Raw genomic sequence first — 14786 nt, 5'->3', positions numbered from 1 at the left:
ACGTGTGATCTGCCCACATGATATTTGTTTTTAAATATAATTACTTAAATTTAATATAAAGATAATTTGTAAAAGATATCGAATGAACGTATGATTTAAAAGAAAGATAATTTTGAGTACAAATAGAAATTGTTGAAAGTTAGTTGAATGGTTCGTTAATATAGGTAGAAATTTGAAAGGAAGAAGTAGCACGTTTATAGATCTAACAAATCCCAAGATGACCCTTCTCTACGGGTATCCAGTAGGACCAAACCAAAGCCCTTTTACTCTCTCAAGGGAGAGAAAGTTAAGAAAAGCCATTCGACTACTGTCCGACGCAAATACTCCTTCCATTTACTATCATGGAAAAGGAAGCTTCTGTTTCTCCAAAAGTCTTCCACTGGATATGGATAGATGCGAGCCACGGTGTTCCTGCCATCACCGATGAGATAAGAATTCAATGTATCCTTGCTAAACTTTTCTTTCAGAAAAGATTTTATATAAGAAATAAAGAGAGAGAGAGAGAGAGAGAGAGAGAGAAAGAGAGAAAAGAACATCACAAATAAATAGAAAACTTTGTAAAATTTTCCGATCCAATGATATTCTCTCCATACTTTATTTTTGATATTTATTTTAAACGAACCTAATTGTAGATAAACTAAAGAACGAAATAATGTTATTTATCGAGTTAATATTTTATAATAAATAAATAATATGACTTATGTGTGTTAAATTCTGTTGATTAATAAAATAGAAAAAATAAAAAAACAATTTAAATGGATAGTCAGTATTTATAATGAAATATTAATACGCTAAATCTTGATGCAATTTTATAATCAATTATAAATATTAACGAGAGAGCTATTTAAAATACTGAACAAATTATTTAAAACGAACAAAAAGTAAACTCGATAGTATTATTCGATGAAATATTTGTTGGAATAAATAAAAGGATAGTAAAAAAGTGAATTTTACGACGAAAAATCTTCATTTTGGTTTTATTTAGATACTTGACGAGTTTATAAATAGTGTATTCGTGAGATAGAAGATTTATCTTAGTGTTAGTAGAGAGAGAGAGAAGCGAGATTAAACCAAACAGTTTCGAAATACACGTGGTTCGACCTACATTGCACCTGTTCTTCATGTAATTACGATGGTACTACATTAATCCTTAGGGTGAACTCTTAGTTAAATTTCAGTCCGAAGATATAGTACTCGAACTTACGAAACTCCTTGGCTTTTCTTTAGTTTCATTTTGGTTTTGAAAGATGTCTGTATACTTCGAATGATCGGTCGAGTTTCGTTGGTTTCTTCTTTATTTTTTGTTCTTTTTAATTAATAACGAACCCTTCGATAATATTTCAAAATGTGTGCTAGCAAAAAATTTGAGAAAATAATCAAAATATTTCATTTCACCAAATAATCCTTAATTGAAATATTTGAGAATTTCAATATTGAATCATTTCTATTTTTCTTTTCTTTCCCTTTATCTCGTTTTGATAATTTAAAAAATTATTCTTCTTAAAAATATTCTTTGGCAAACGTATAATTTAATTAAATTTAAAACAATATCTTAAAAACAAAAAAGAATGAAAATTACTCGTTAGTTAAGAAAATTATTGCATAAATCGTACAACAAAATTTCTAATAAAATAACTAATAATAAAGGATATATTTATATATATATATATATTTGATTAGTTTCATTGAAATCGGTGATCAAATTAAAAGAATAACAAATACGAAAAGAAATGTAATAATGCTTGAAATGGAAAAAAAAGTAAAACATTTGTTTTATAATGAAATAATTGTTTAGTTAGGAAATAAACAAAAATTGTCGAACGTGTCACTTAGAAACGTTGCTCTAACTGTGTTCATTGTTTTTCCAAAGGAGGATTTTTCTTTTGTTCTCGTTATCGTTCGAGTTATCCGGTACGTTGGCACCAATTATATCGGTGAGAGAGAGTGTGAGAGAGGATGTGTGAGAGAGAGAGAGAGAGAGTATAGTGTGTACTGACAATAGAAATCGCCCGCAGATTTCTCTCACACACTCTCTCTCTCTCCCTCGTTCTATCTATCTATTTCCCCCTCCCACCCTTTTTCTTTTTTCTTTTTTCTTTCAGTTAGTTCGTAGAACCTTTTGCCACCGTCATCCCCTACGGGCAATGGCAAACAATACAAGAAGAATAGTAGGAGCTTCGCAAGCATAGTTACAGAAAGTCAAACGTCGAACTACATACATTGTACGTTTTCTCTATATTCTTACATTTCTTTCTTCGAAGTTAGGTATCATTCGTATATATCGTAAGATACATAAAGAAAAAATCTAGAATAACTACTTTTTTTTTATGATCATTTAAAACGCCATTTTCTTTTCTTTTCTTTGCTTCATATATTTGCTAAATATCCCCAAATGGAAATAAAAAAGACAAAATTTTTCATTTATTAAATTTCAATTCAAATTTCATACGTCAAACAATTTAAATTCTTATTTATTATTAAATTTTACCAATTTTTTTTTATGGCAGTTTAAATGTAAATTTAATTAAAAATTTTCTTTATATTCATCAAATTAAAAAAAAAAAAAGAAGAAACGTTTTGAATGGATTTGTTTTGACTTTTTTTTTTCTTCTTATAAATGCAAATATGTGATACAGCCTCACACACACACACACAAATAAAAACGAACAGTGTTGTATTATTTTGTATTTAATTAAAATCAATTATTATGGAAATATCCAATTTTATATTGAATTAAACAGAAATAGTCAATTGTTCGTTGCGAATGATTTTGTTTTCGGAAAGAGTAAAAAAAACGTGGTGATAGAAAAATCTATTGAAAAGATGCAGAAAAAAAAAATAGAAAAGTATAAGAAGGATACGTTATAGTCAGAAAAGACCCTTCCGATTTATCTCCTTCAACAATTCTAGGACTTTTTATCTATTCTTATTTTATTCTTTTTTTTTTTTAACCTCAAGAGTATACTACTACCTTTTCTCTTTCGATCACTTCCATCCATATTTTTCCATGACAACACGCTTGACCACAATACTTGGTAAACGTCACACACACAGACAATCTTTTTACAAAATATAAAAGTCACTTTTCCATCATAGTATTGTCTAGTTTGTAAATTCGATTTTTTATTCAAACGAACGAATCTTTTTTTTATCCCCCAAAAAATTATATATGTTTGTAATAGAACATACGTTATATTTCTGTTGTACAACGTTCAATTGAATTGTTGTGTTATGTTGTGTTGTTTGACGAAACGATATTGCATTACGTTACGTTACTCAAATACATATATATATACATATATATTTATCCATAACTTTTATATGTTGAAAACTCATATACGTGAAAAGCAAAATATCACGTAAATATCAACAAAATCCTTCCATCTTTTTGTTTATTTATCTTCAAAAATTTAATAAACCTATCGAATATCTTTTCATTAATGAGTTTACAAAAATATTATACGCATAGATATTGAAAATATACATTATATATATATTTTTATTCTGTAAAATATTTTATTTTTCAAATATCAACTGAAATTTCAATATTCCATTTTATTTTTTATATATCACTCTTTCTCTTTCCCTTCATTATAAAAAAAAAGAACTAAACAATATGTTTATAGTATCATCGTTTTCATATTATTTTTCTTCTTTCCCTTATTTTGATATCATTCGATGGAATACAGTAGTATTCCATTTCATCTTATTCTTTTTTTTATGTTTATGAACGTAAATACGTGACAAGTTTGTGATCGTGATATTTCAAAGAGAGAGAGAGAGAGAGAAAGAGATAGAAAATGATAAAGGAAAAAAATAAAAGATAGTAAGACGATTCGAAGTGATGAGAGTAACTATTTGATACTCGACACGACTAACTCTCTCAGTCTCTCACTCTCTCACTTTTCTTCCATTCTTGATTATCGTTTCCACTATTGCAATCCTTCCTATCATTCTTTTCTTTTACGATCCCTCGTTTAGTCTCCTCTTAGGTAATAAAGAAATTGTTTTTTGATGCGAGAAATAATAGGTTTTTCTTTCTCATGAAAGAATACAAAAAAAAAAAAAAATGAATGTGGTAAAAGAAATTAAATTTCTAAGAGAGTAGAGATAAAAATCTGGATAAAAACATCTCCAATATAAATAAATATTCAAATTAAAATATCTAATAATTATTGATAAATAAATTTTTCTTTTTATATTTTACTATTATTAGTATTTCATTTTGATACAAGGAAGTAGTACGAGTCAAGTTTGTATAATTGATTAAACATTTCTAAGTAGTACGATATACGTATGATCAAACATTGAGCTCTGAAACTTTTCAATGATTAATTTTTTACAATAAATAAAATTACAAAATGATAGAAAACATTTGAAAATGCAACAAAGATAAAAATCGTCTATAAATATTTCTATTATTTTTATCCGATCATTGTAAAAATTCTATTATTAGTATTTTATTTACTAGGAAGTAGTACGAGTCAAGTTTTCATAATAGATCAAACATTTCTAAGTAGTACGATATACGTATGATCAAACATTGAGCTTTGAAACTTTTCAATTATTAATTTATTACAATAAATAAAATTATAAAATGATAGAAAACATTTGCAAATGTAACAAAGATAAAAATAGTCTATAAATATTTTTATTATTTTTATCCGATCATAGTAAAGATTTCTACGTAACTTTACTTGCCAAGTATAACAAATAAAAAAAAAAGAAAAGGATGAAAAACATCAATAAGAGATTTATTAAAGAGAAAAATACACAAGTAATACTAAGAACAACTACAATGACGACTACGATGAGAACGCAAAAAGAAAAGTAAAATCGAATATCGAACGATTTTACTCGAATAGGACGTCTGTGTTCTTCTCGATTCGTTTGCTTTTCGATTCGATTCATTGGTGTGGCGGTGGGCTGCTGCCAGATCGACTGTAAAATGAATAAAACATGGCCTTTTGTCCTGCTTTGTTACACATTGTACTTTGGCGTTCGGTGGTAAGCAACAGGTGATCAATTCATATCGCTCGTCGATAATACTCGTCGAATTCCATGTTGATCGTTTCTTCTACGAATTACAAGCTCGACTTATAATATTGTATTGCTATAAATTCCTATTTCTTTTATCGATTCTCTTTTTCTCATTTCTCTTTTCAACAGATTTTATCTTTTTATTTCAACATATGTGTGTGTGTGTGTGTGTTTGTGTATGTGTGTGTGTTTGTGTATCACCACTAGAATTTACAATAGCATTGGTTTATTTGTTCTTTTATTTTCTTTTTCTATTTTATTTTGGTTTAACTTCAACCAGGATCGTGTGTTCTTGTAAATCTTCCAATTTTTTGTTCCCTTTTTTTCTTTCTTTTCCGAATCAAATGAATTAAATTTGCATTCTTCTATATATATACGTATAGAAGAATAAAACAAAGATTTGTTCAAGTAAAAAAGAATATGAAATAAACATTGTATAATTCACTAAGAACACGATTTATAAGTTTGCGTTGCATTAAATCATTATTGCATATTGAACTTTTTTTTTTTTTTTTGAAATTATTCAAAACGTGATTTATCAATTAAGAATTAAAATTATTTTCTTTTTCAATTTCTTTGGTTTTTTTTCTTTTTTTAAATTTTAAGATTGCGTTACTAGATTTTGTCTATACAAATGTAGGTAGGAAACCAAATTTGTTCTAAATAAAAATGAAAAAAAAAAGAATAAAATATAAGATAAAAATTGTACAAATTAAATATAATTGTAAATTTGTAAAATAATTCGATCTCAACAAAATAGAATTTTCTTTTTTTTTTTTATTTAAATGCGATCACGACATTAGGATAAAAATCGAATAGCTATCTTTCATTCCTTCAATTTATTTGATCTTATTTTTTTTTTTAACGTCTCAATCGCGTTCCCATAAATCTTCTTTCGGGAATCAAACGAGATTTTTACTGCTTATTCGAAGAACAAGAAAAAAAAATACTTAGAAGAAGAAGAAGAAGAAGATTTTTCAAAGGGAGATAAAGTAAGATAGAAAATAAGAGAAAGCATTTGAAATATCGATGGATTAGGAAACGTCCGAATAAAAGCGTGAGCATGTCGACCTTAAAAAGGGCTTTTTTCTTTTCTTATTCTTTTTCCGTTTTCTTCTTTCTTCGAAACTCACGTGTAATCGTAAATTCTTTTCGTGAAAACTCTACGTGATACAGAAACAATAACGACCCGATGTAACCTGATGTAACCTGATGTATGCTAAAAGGATTTTACGAGAGAAACGAAAATCCTGCTCTTTCGTATAAATAACGTCTCGTATTGAGCCAATACGTTTCCATGATGTTCACCCTATTTATCCTCTTTTTTTTTGTACCCCCTATATATATATATATATATATATATATATATATATATATATATATATATATATATATATACACACACAAATATATGAAGGTTTGAGGGTTGTACATTGAAATGAAACGAAAACGTGACTTTCGAACGAATTTTTGTCGAAAAAGATGGAGGATAACACAAAAAAAAAAAAGAAGAAAAAGAACATAAAAATATCTGATTAACATACTCGCAAGCTCATCTTCAAATATTTGAAGTAGCCCTCGGTATGCTTGGTGGTTCTCGCTTTCTCCCCTCAAATCGTATTCATTATTTGAACTACGAAGTATGCCACCACGTTGGACAAAAAAAGAAAATAGATTATGTTTGTATTCGAACGAATTTTCTCTCTCTCTCTCTCTAATTTTTTACTTTTTCTTGTCTCTTATAATTCGTATACTTATGATTTATATTTTATTATTGATTTAGAAAAAAAATAGAATTAGTTATATATAATAATATATACATATTAACTTAATATATACTAATAATATGTACATATTAGTTATATATATATATATATATATATATTAACTTAATATGTATACATATGTAAATTATCAAATGAAAAAGGAAGGTTTTTCGTGTAATTCAATCGAAGAAGTTGACGTCAATTTTTACGTCAATTTTAAAAAGAAAAAAATAAATGCGAAAAATATTACAGAAGTTGAATATATTTGTGATTGAAAACACTCTATTCGATTTAGAAATATAAAAAAAATCCTTTTTGTATTTGTTATCGCAAAAGAAAAAAACAAAATGACTTTTTTCGAACAACTCTAGGGAACACTTTGAAGGGGGTGTTTCTTTTTTTTTGTATTGTCCACGTACAATATTTACACGATACACTTCACGTTGGAAAATGAAAAATATACTTGCTTGTAAAGGGGTATTACACACATAGGTTATATATATATCAAACACATATGCTACACACGCATATGTACCAACATTCTTTAAAAACGTTCACTTTCTTGCCATTTAACGCTAAAACTAATAGACGTTTCATCGTGACAAAGCAACCTTTTGTGCGTACGTATGTACACACACATTCCCCTTATGTTCACATATTTTTTTTTCTTTTTCATTTTTTTTCTTTTTTTTATCAAAGAATATAAAACGAAAGAGACGGAACTTGGAGGCTTGAAAAGGTCGTAAATAACGTAGACGTAAAAAAGTTCGTCCACACTTTATCGCTTTCAAAGCCTTTAATAGAGAGCGCGTATAATACATTTCATTCACTATCTTTCTATATACACATATACATACACATAAACACATGTAAATACGCACATGGATGAATATGCATGTATATTAGTCGTTAAAATAGTCGTATAAAATAGTCTTAGCTGGTTTTTTTCTTCTTCCGTGTCTCTTAAAAATGATGTATTTAAGAATTCGTTAAACGCTGTCTCACATAGATCATCTTACAAAAAAATATCTTTTAACTTTTTTTATTTATCTTAAGAGTAAATCTTTTCTCTTAACCTTACGTCGATTTCTATTGAAAAATTTACGAGTATTACGTAGAGAGAATTTTTATTAATTTTCTTTTCTTTTTTTCTCTCTCTCTCTCTTTCTCCTTTTCGTCCTTCATGTTCGTCCCTTTTTTTTGTGAGATGATAAAAAGAAAGGTTAAACGAGGGAACGACGAAGAGGTGTGTTATCGCGATCGAAAGGGATGATCTTTTCTTTTTCTCTTCTTTTTTTTCATGTTTCCATTGCAATCTGTATTTATTTTTCTTACCATTAATTAATATAATGGATTTTTATTATTCTATCATTGTAATTAATTGTGTATCAAATTATGATATTAGTTAGTTTGGAAATTGTAGATTTAGTAAATGAAGATTTAAATTTAGAAAAAAATAATAATTAGGATAAGTTTGATTCGATAAAATTGAATTTTTTGTTATCAGTTTGACAATGTTCATTTTATGATTTTATTTAATAGTGAACATTATTAATGATTATTATTTTTAATATTATTCGTTCAACAAACTTGGTGATGTGGATGCATAGCAATGGGATTATAAAATTCCCAATGGACATTGAAAATAAATTAGAATAGGAAAAAACAAACATAAGAAAAAGAAAAGAAAAAGAAAAAGAAGAAAAAGAAGAAGATTGTAGGAAGTAGATTTGGTAAGAAGAACTTAGAACTCTAGACGATACTTTCAATTTTATTGCTTGATCCGTTCACCAGTCTTACGTTTTTCTGCCTAGTTTCGAAGAAGAGTCGAGAAAGAGAGAGAGAGAGAGAGAGGCTGACTGGCTAGTCGAAAAGTTTTCAATCCCTATGGAGACAGGAAGAGTCGAGTTGGATCACTTGGGTGTCCCAAAACACTTGAAAAGTTTCTTTTCCAAAGGAAAGGAAAGGAAACGGAACGAAACGAAACGAAAGACGATGAAAAGAATAGAATAGAAAGAAGATTGTGTAGTTTGGGACAATAGTATCTTGAAAATTTGCGTGAGAGATATCTAACGAGGTAGATAAAGAAAGCTACTAAAAAAAAAAAAAAAAAAAATAATAATAATTGACTAAACGAAACTTTAATTCGTTTATCATTAATCTTTAATAAATAAATTTATAGAAATAATTTAGAGAAGAATAGAAAAAGAAAAATAAGAAAATAAGACTTACGTGATAAGAAATAAAAAATTAAATGATATAAGAAAAAGATAAAATTGACGATTAATGATTATTTATAATGGTTTAATAATTGGACATTGGAAATTATTATTAATATATAAAAATTATTATTATATTTATTATTATAATATATAAATAATTTCTAATAATTATATTATTATTAGAAGAATATTCAAATATATTGGATTGGTAAAAAATTATGTCAGAATTTTTGATATAAAAGAAAATATATATATTTATTATATAGTATTATTTATTAAAGATATTAAATATTTAAAATGTGTTAAAATAAATATATAAAACTATTTTACATTTAAATATAAGCTATTAATATAATTCCTACATTATAATACTTATCGTTCAATCAAACATACATTAAATATAAATGTATATATTTCTTAATGATTTTTGTTCATAACAGGTACGTGTTAAATTGATAGAAAATTTGATAACAAAGTTAAAAAAAAGAAAAGAAAAAGAAAGAAGAAGGAAAAAAGCAAAAAAAAAAAAAATAAAAACATAAAGAGGAAAATCGTGATGCGATTAATGAGAAATTCGAGATACGTTAAACGTCAAAGTGAGTTTGAACTTACGCGTGAACGAGGGTGGAAAAAAGAAAAGAAAGGAAAATAAAATAGAAAAAAAAAATCAAAGAGATGAGAGAAAGAAAAAAAAAAGAGAGAGAGAGAGAGAGAGAGAGCTCTATAATATAAGCGGAAAAGAGAAGATGTATTGAACAAGAAGAAGAAGAAGCACGAAGAGTCAATAAGCGACGAGCCGATAAACCACGGTACCCTGAAAGAGAGAGAAAGAGAGAGAAAAAGAAAAAATAAAAAAGAAAGAGAGAGAAAGAGAGAGAGAATCTCACCGTAAAAGTCTCGTGCAAACGCGCCTTCATAATTCAGGTGCATAAGGCGATGCAGCTGGAGCCGCCATTCCAACGCGAATATATATTATATATACACGTTTATATATATATGGGAACCTGACTTACGTCATTGGAAGGGAAAATCGATCTATGCGAAATTGCCTCGCTGGCAGAAAAAGAGTTGTGCGTTGAGAAAGAAGAGAAGGAGAATGAAAAGTAGTAGAAGAAGAAGAAGAAGAAGAAGAAGAAGAAGAAGAAGAAGAAGAAGAAGAAGAAGAAGAAGAAGAAGAAGAAGAAGAAGAAGAAGAAGAAGAAGAAGAAGAAGAAGAAGAAGAAGAAGAAAAAAAGAAAAAGGAGGAGAAAGAGGAGGAAGAGGAGGAGGAGGAGAAAGAGGAGGAAGAGGAGGAGGAGGAGGAGGAGGAGGAGGTTGGTTAAAGACGAAAATCGGGTAGCTAGGAACCGAAGAGAAAATCCATGAAACTCCCAACGATTAAATTCGAGTAAGAGGAAACCTTTTCAACGGCCAGAGAGAACCCTTTGAACCCCTAACATGCTCGAACGAGCCAAGTTTCGATGTCCTATTTGTTTTTTTTTTGTCTTGTTTTTTGTCTCTTGCTTTTTTTCCTCCCTTTCCATTTCTTTTCTTTATCGTTCCCTTTTTTCCCTCCCACATTCACCTCACCACTACTTTCCTTTCTATTCTATTCTTTCCTTTTCTTATTTGTTTTTTCTTATTTTTATTATTATTATTTCTTTGACGCAATTTATCTTACTTTTTCATCCCCCTTGCCCTACCCCACTTTCTTTTATCCTTTCACTATTCTTTTTTGAGAAGACTATTATTTAATCGGATTTATAATTCGTTCGAGTGCGTGAGTTATTGGCAAGCTCATAAGTCAATTTTTGTTTTGTTCATACTTCTTATTTTATTTAATATTTTTTTTTTTTTATAAACTATTTTCTCATTGCTCTATCTTTCTCGTATTACGCGTAATATCGGTGAAATAAATTTTCCGAGTGGTAAACAATCACAACTAACTCGAAAGTTCGAAATATAAACGACGTACTACTACTATTACTACTTTCTTCGTTTTCTTATACAAAAGAAGGTAGAGGAAAGAAAAAGAAGAAAAAAGAAGAAAAAGAAGGATCGAGAATAAAGATAATTCGGCTTAAAACGCGAGGGCTTTTAATTAAAAATATATAGGAAACGCGAAAATATGCGAATTCAATTTGGCTGACACTTGTTTGCCCCGCTTGAATGGTTAATGTTCATCCGAGGAATCTTATAATAGAAATTTCTTTCTTTATTTCTTTCTTTCTTTATTTCTTTCTTTCTTTATTTCTTTCTTTCTTTCTTTCTTCACTTCTTTCTTTCTTCACTTCTTTCTTCACTTCTTTCTTTCCTTCCTTCCTACTTTTTTTCTTTCTTTCTATTCTTCTCAAATTAGAAATGTCCAGAGTTTCTTTCCTTTAGAAAATGTTCTTTTTTCCCTCTCTCTCTCTCTCTTTCTCTCATTCTTTTTTTCCTTCATATTTTAATTTCCATTAATTCGAGTTGGTTGAGAAAAGGTGGAAAGAGAAAGAAGAGAAAGAGAAATCGATGATACGTTTAATATTTTTGATAAAGAACTGACACAGAGGGTGGTGGAAGAGGGCAAAGGATATAAAGGGTGGTCCACGAAGAAAAAAAAAAGTATAAAAAGAACTCGTAAAAATATTAAAAGGAAGACTACTCTCGCGTTTTAAACGAATCTCTCTCTTTTTCGGGGTGGGTGGGTTACGGTGGTGGTGCGATGGCATTAGGGGGATTAGGCTTTAAAGACTAAACTTTTCTCGGAGAATAAGAGAGAAAGAAGAGATGTGGGTAGGTTGGTAAGAGAGATAGCGAGATGGAAGGTTGGGAAAGATGGAAGAAAGGTATCCCTAAATCGTCGTTTGATCTTCTTGATTAATTCGTGCGAACGTTACGGGCTGACAGTACGAATGAAATGGATTCCAAGGGAAAAAGGTTTCGCGGGGCCCTTCACTTTAACCCGAATGGAAGAAGAAGAGAAAAAGAGAAAAGAAGAGAAGAGAAGAGAAGAGAAGAGAAGAGAAGAGAAGAGAAGAGAAGAGAAGAGAAGAGAAGAGAAGAGAGAGAGAGAGAGAGAGAGAGAGAGAGAGAGAAAAGAAATACAAGTTGGAAAGAAAAGAGCTGGAAAGAGATCGATGATAGATTCGAAGCTCGGAGGATCAGTTTTTTTATTTTTTTTATTCTTTTTTTCATTTTATTTCTTCTTCTTCTTCTTCTTCCTTACGCTACGTGAAAAGCTCTCCTCGTAGAAAAGTTTTTCGTAAAAGATAATCGAATGGATGGATGGATGAATGGACGTCCGTTCGACACGTTTGATACCCAGTCGAACATTTTATCGAAATAAATCGCGGATAAAAGAAATTTTACACGAAAAGTATCTTTATTTGTTTTCTTATTTCTTTTTTTCTTTCTTCCCTTTTATATTTCATATAATATTAGTGTAAACTATGATCATTCGCCCGAATAATTAAGAAACGTGAATATTCGATAATTACAAAAAATACAATAATTATCCCATTCGAGTAATACGAATGTGTTTTAACAATAGAAATTGAATTCCTTTCGGTTTTTTTTTTCTTTATATCGTTCGTAATTAGTGCAGTAATATTCGTTTGTTCAGAAAATACGAGTATTTTTATAATAATAATAATAATTATTATTATAATGATATACTGTTAACAACAGCTTAACGAAACGAATAATTTATCCTTGTTATCCCAGTCCTGAGTGATATTGCATTTACTAATATTGAAAAGGGAGAGTAAAAAATAAGAATAAAAATGTGAGAATATAAAAGGTAAAAGGAAAGGAGAAATGAAATAAAAATCGAGTTAACGTGAATAGTGATGAACAACGTCATTGGTGTAACGTTACTTTTTGTCGAAGTATAAAAAAAAAGATAGAAAGAGAAAGAGTAAGGAGGAAAGGGGAAATGGGGAAAGATATGGTATATTTTGTAAACTATTCCCCATCGATTAATTATGAGGATTGGTGGAAAGATCGTTCAATCCCTTGGTGGGTATTACGAAGGACATGTTTTGATTATACATGGATTACCAAGCCCTTTTCAAAAAAACGATCATCGTTTATGCCATTATGGATTAGATTGTGTATATATATGTATATAGATATTATATAAAGGGACCCTTTAAAGATAGGTTTCTGTCCTAAATGTTCTCCTTTTTTGCCCTAATGGTTCCATTCTCGCAAAGGATGGACCTTCAGCTATATCATTTTAATCCCTTCATCCGTACGTTTAAATCCATGACGGTCGTATCTCGTAAAAGCCGAAGGAGGATCAGTTCTTTTCCCATTAATACTATCTCTTTCTCTCTCTCTCTCTCTCTCTCTCTCTCTCTCACTTTTTCTATTTCTTTTTCTCTATGGTGGAATAGAATTTTCCAATTTTTTTTTTATTTTTCGTCATTTTGAAAGACAATTTTTATCAAGGATTTCTACACACACAATTCTTTTACTTATTCTCATTAATTTTGGATTACTCTATAATTCATTTTATTTATTAATTAAATTCATTTTGTAAAATAAATGATCAGTATTAATAATGATGTGTCAGCATTTAATTTTATAGTTTATTAAGTGTGTTAAAGTTATGCCAGTTTATGGACAACTTGTATTATTAAATAATTTATTAAAAATACTAATTAAAAATCATTACAAATATTGACGCAATAAAAATAATTATATCGATATATGTACTACAAACGTTTACCAAATGTTGTACCTACTTTTAAAACTAAAATGAATTCTTTCTAACATTAAAAAAAAATATATATATATTTTATAAATTAGAATATTATTTTCCATTAAAATGATTCGAAGAATTAATATTACATTATAATATTATCAGATGATAATATTAATTGGATTTTAACGATATAAACAAGATCCTCGAATTAATCTCTCTAATAAGGGAAGAAGATCAACGAAGTTTCCAAATAACGTAGTTTGTGTTTACCTACTACGTTCACATTATTAAATATGAATTTTATTTCTATAAATGTATGGGGATGAATAAATTAGACGAGTAAGATAAAAAAATAGAAAGATAAGAACTTCTTTATCTATTTGCTTTATTTTCATTTCTTGTTTTTTATTTTCTATTGGTAGTATGCTCTTTTTTTTTATCCATGGAAGAATATATTTTTGTAAGTAATGAAGCGATTAGGTTGAATGAAACGAGTATGTGTACATACATACATACATATACATATATATTCGACAGTGTGCGAAAAGTAACTCGTAATGATTTGCAAACAAGCCACTTAACTTTCATGGTTATACAGAAGGCTCAATGGTACGAAGCTTCGAAATGAAGTTTACTCCGTGTGCAGACCACTGGCGAGTGCTGTCAGGCGAATAAAGTTTAAGCTTCCGTGCACACAAGACGTTGGAAATACCAACTTGCTAGGAATACTGAATGTTGGTGTAACTTCGACGTGTCTTCTCTATCTTCTCTCTCTTTCTCTCAAATTCATCTAATCAATCTATCTGTCTGTCTATCTATCTATCAATGTATCTTATTCTATCTAACCATCTCTTTTACATAGAATGATACCTAATTCAATCTTTGAGTTTACTATTAGCTAGCATGAACAGGTTTTGTTCTTCCCCTATTTTTCTAATACATTTATTCACGATCTTATAATTATGGTAATATTAATTTGACAATACTTCAATGTGTTTCAACGATAACGTATCGTAGTTATTTAAACAAAAAAATATTCTCGTTTACTCGGTTAAAAGTTATCAAGTCTTGGAATTGAGGGACAATATA

At 28.8% G+C, this 14786-nt stretch overlaps 1 protein-coding gene across 10 annotated transcripts in view; it reads right to left on the bottom strand.

Annotated features, from left to right (window-relative positions):
* Positions 1-14786, bottom strand: part of Lar (tyrosine-protein phosphatase Lar) — a 506717-nt gene that overhangs the window by 48379 nt on the left and 443552 nt on the right. The gene's annotated exons all lie outside the window — the stretch shown is intronic.

Source organism: Polistes dominula, unplaced genomic scaffold, assembly GCF_049000335.1.
Source record: "Polistes dominula isolate Pdom_NZ unplaced genomic scaffold, Pdom_raw_medaka contig_16, whole genome shotgun sequence".
NCBI classification, from domain to species: domain Eukaryota; kingdom Metazoa; phylum Arthropoda; class Insecta; order Hymenoptera; family Vespidae; genus Polistes; species Polistes dominula.
Note: the sequence above shows the minus strand (reverse complement) of the source record. Positions and strands in the feature narration are given on the sequence as shown.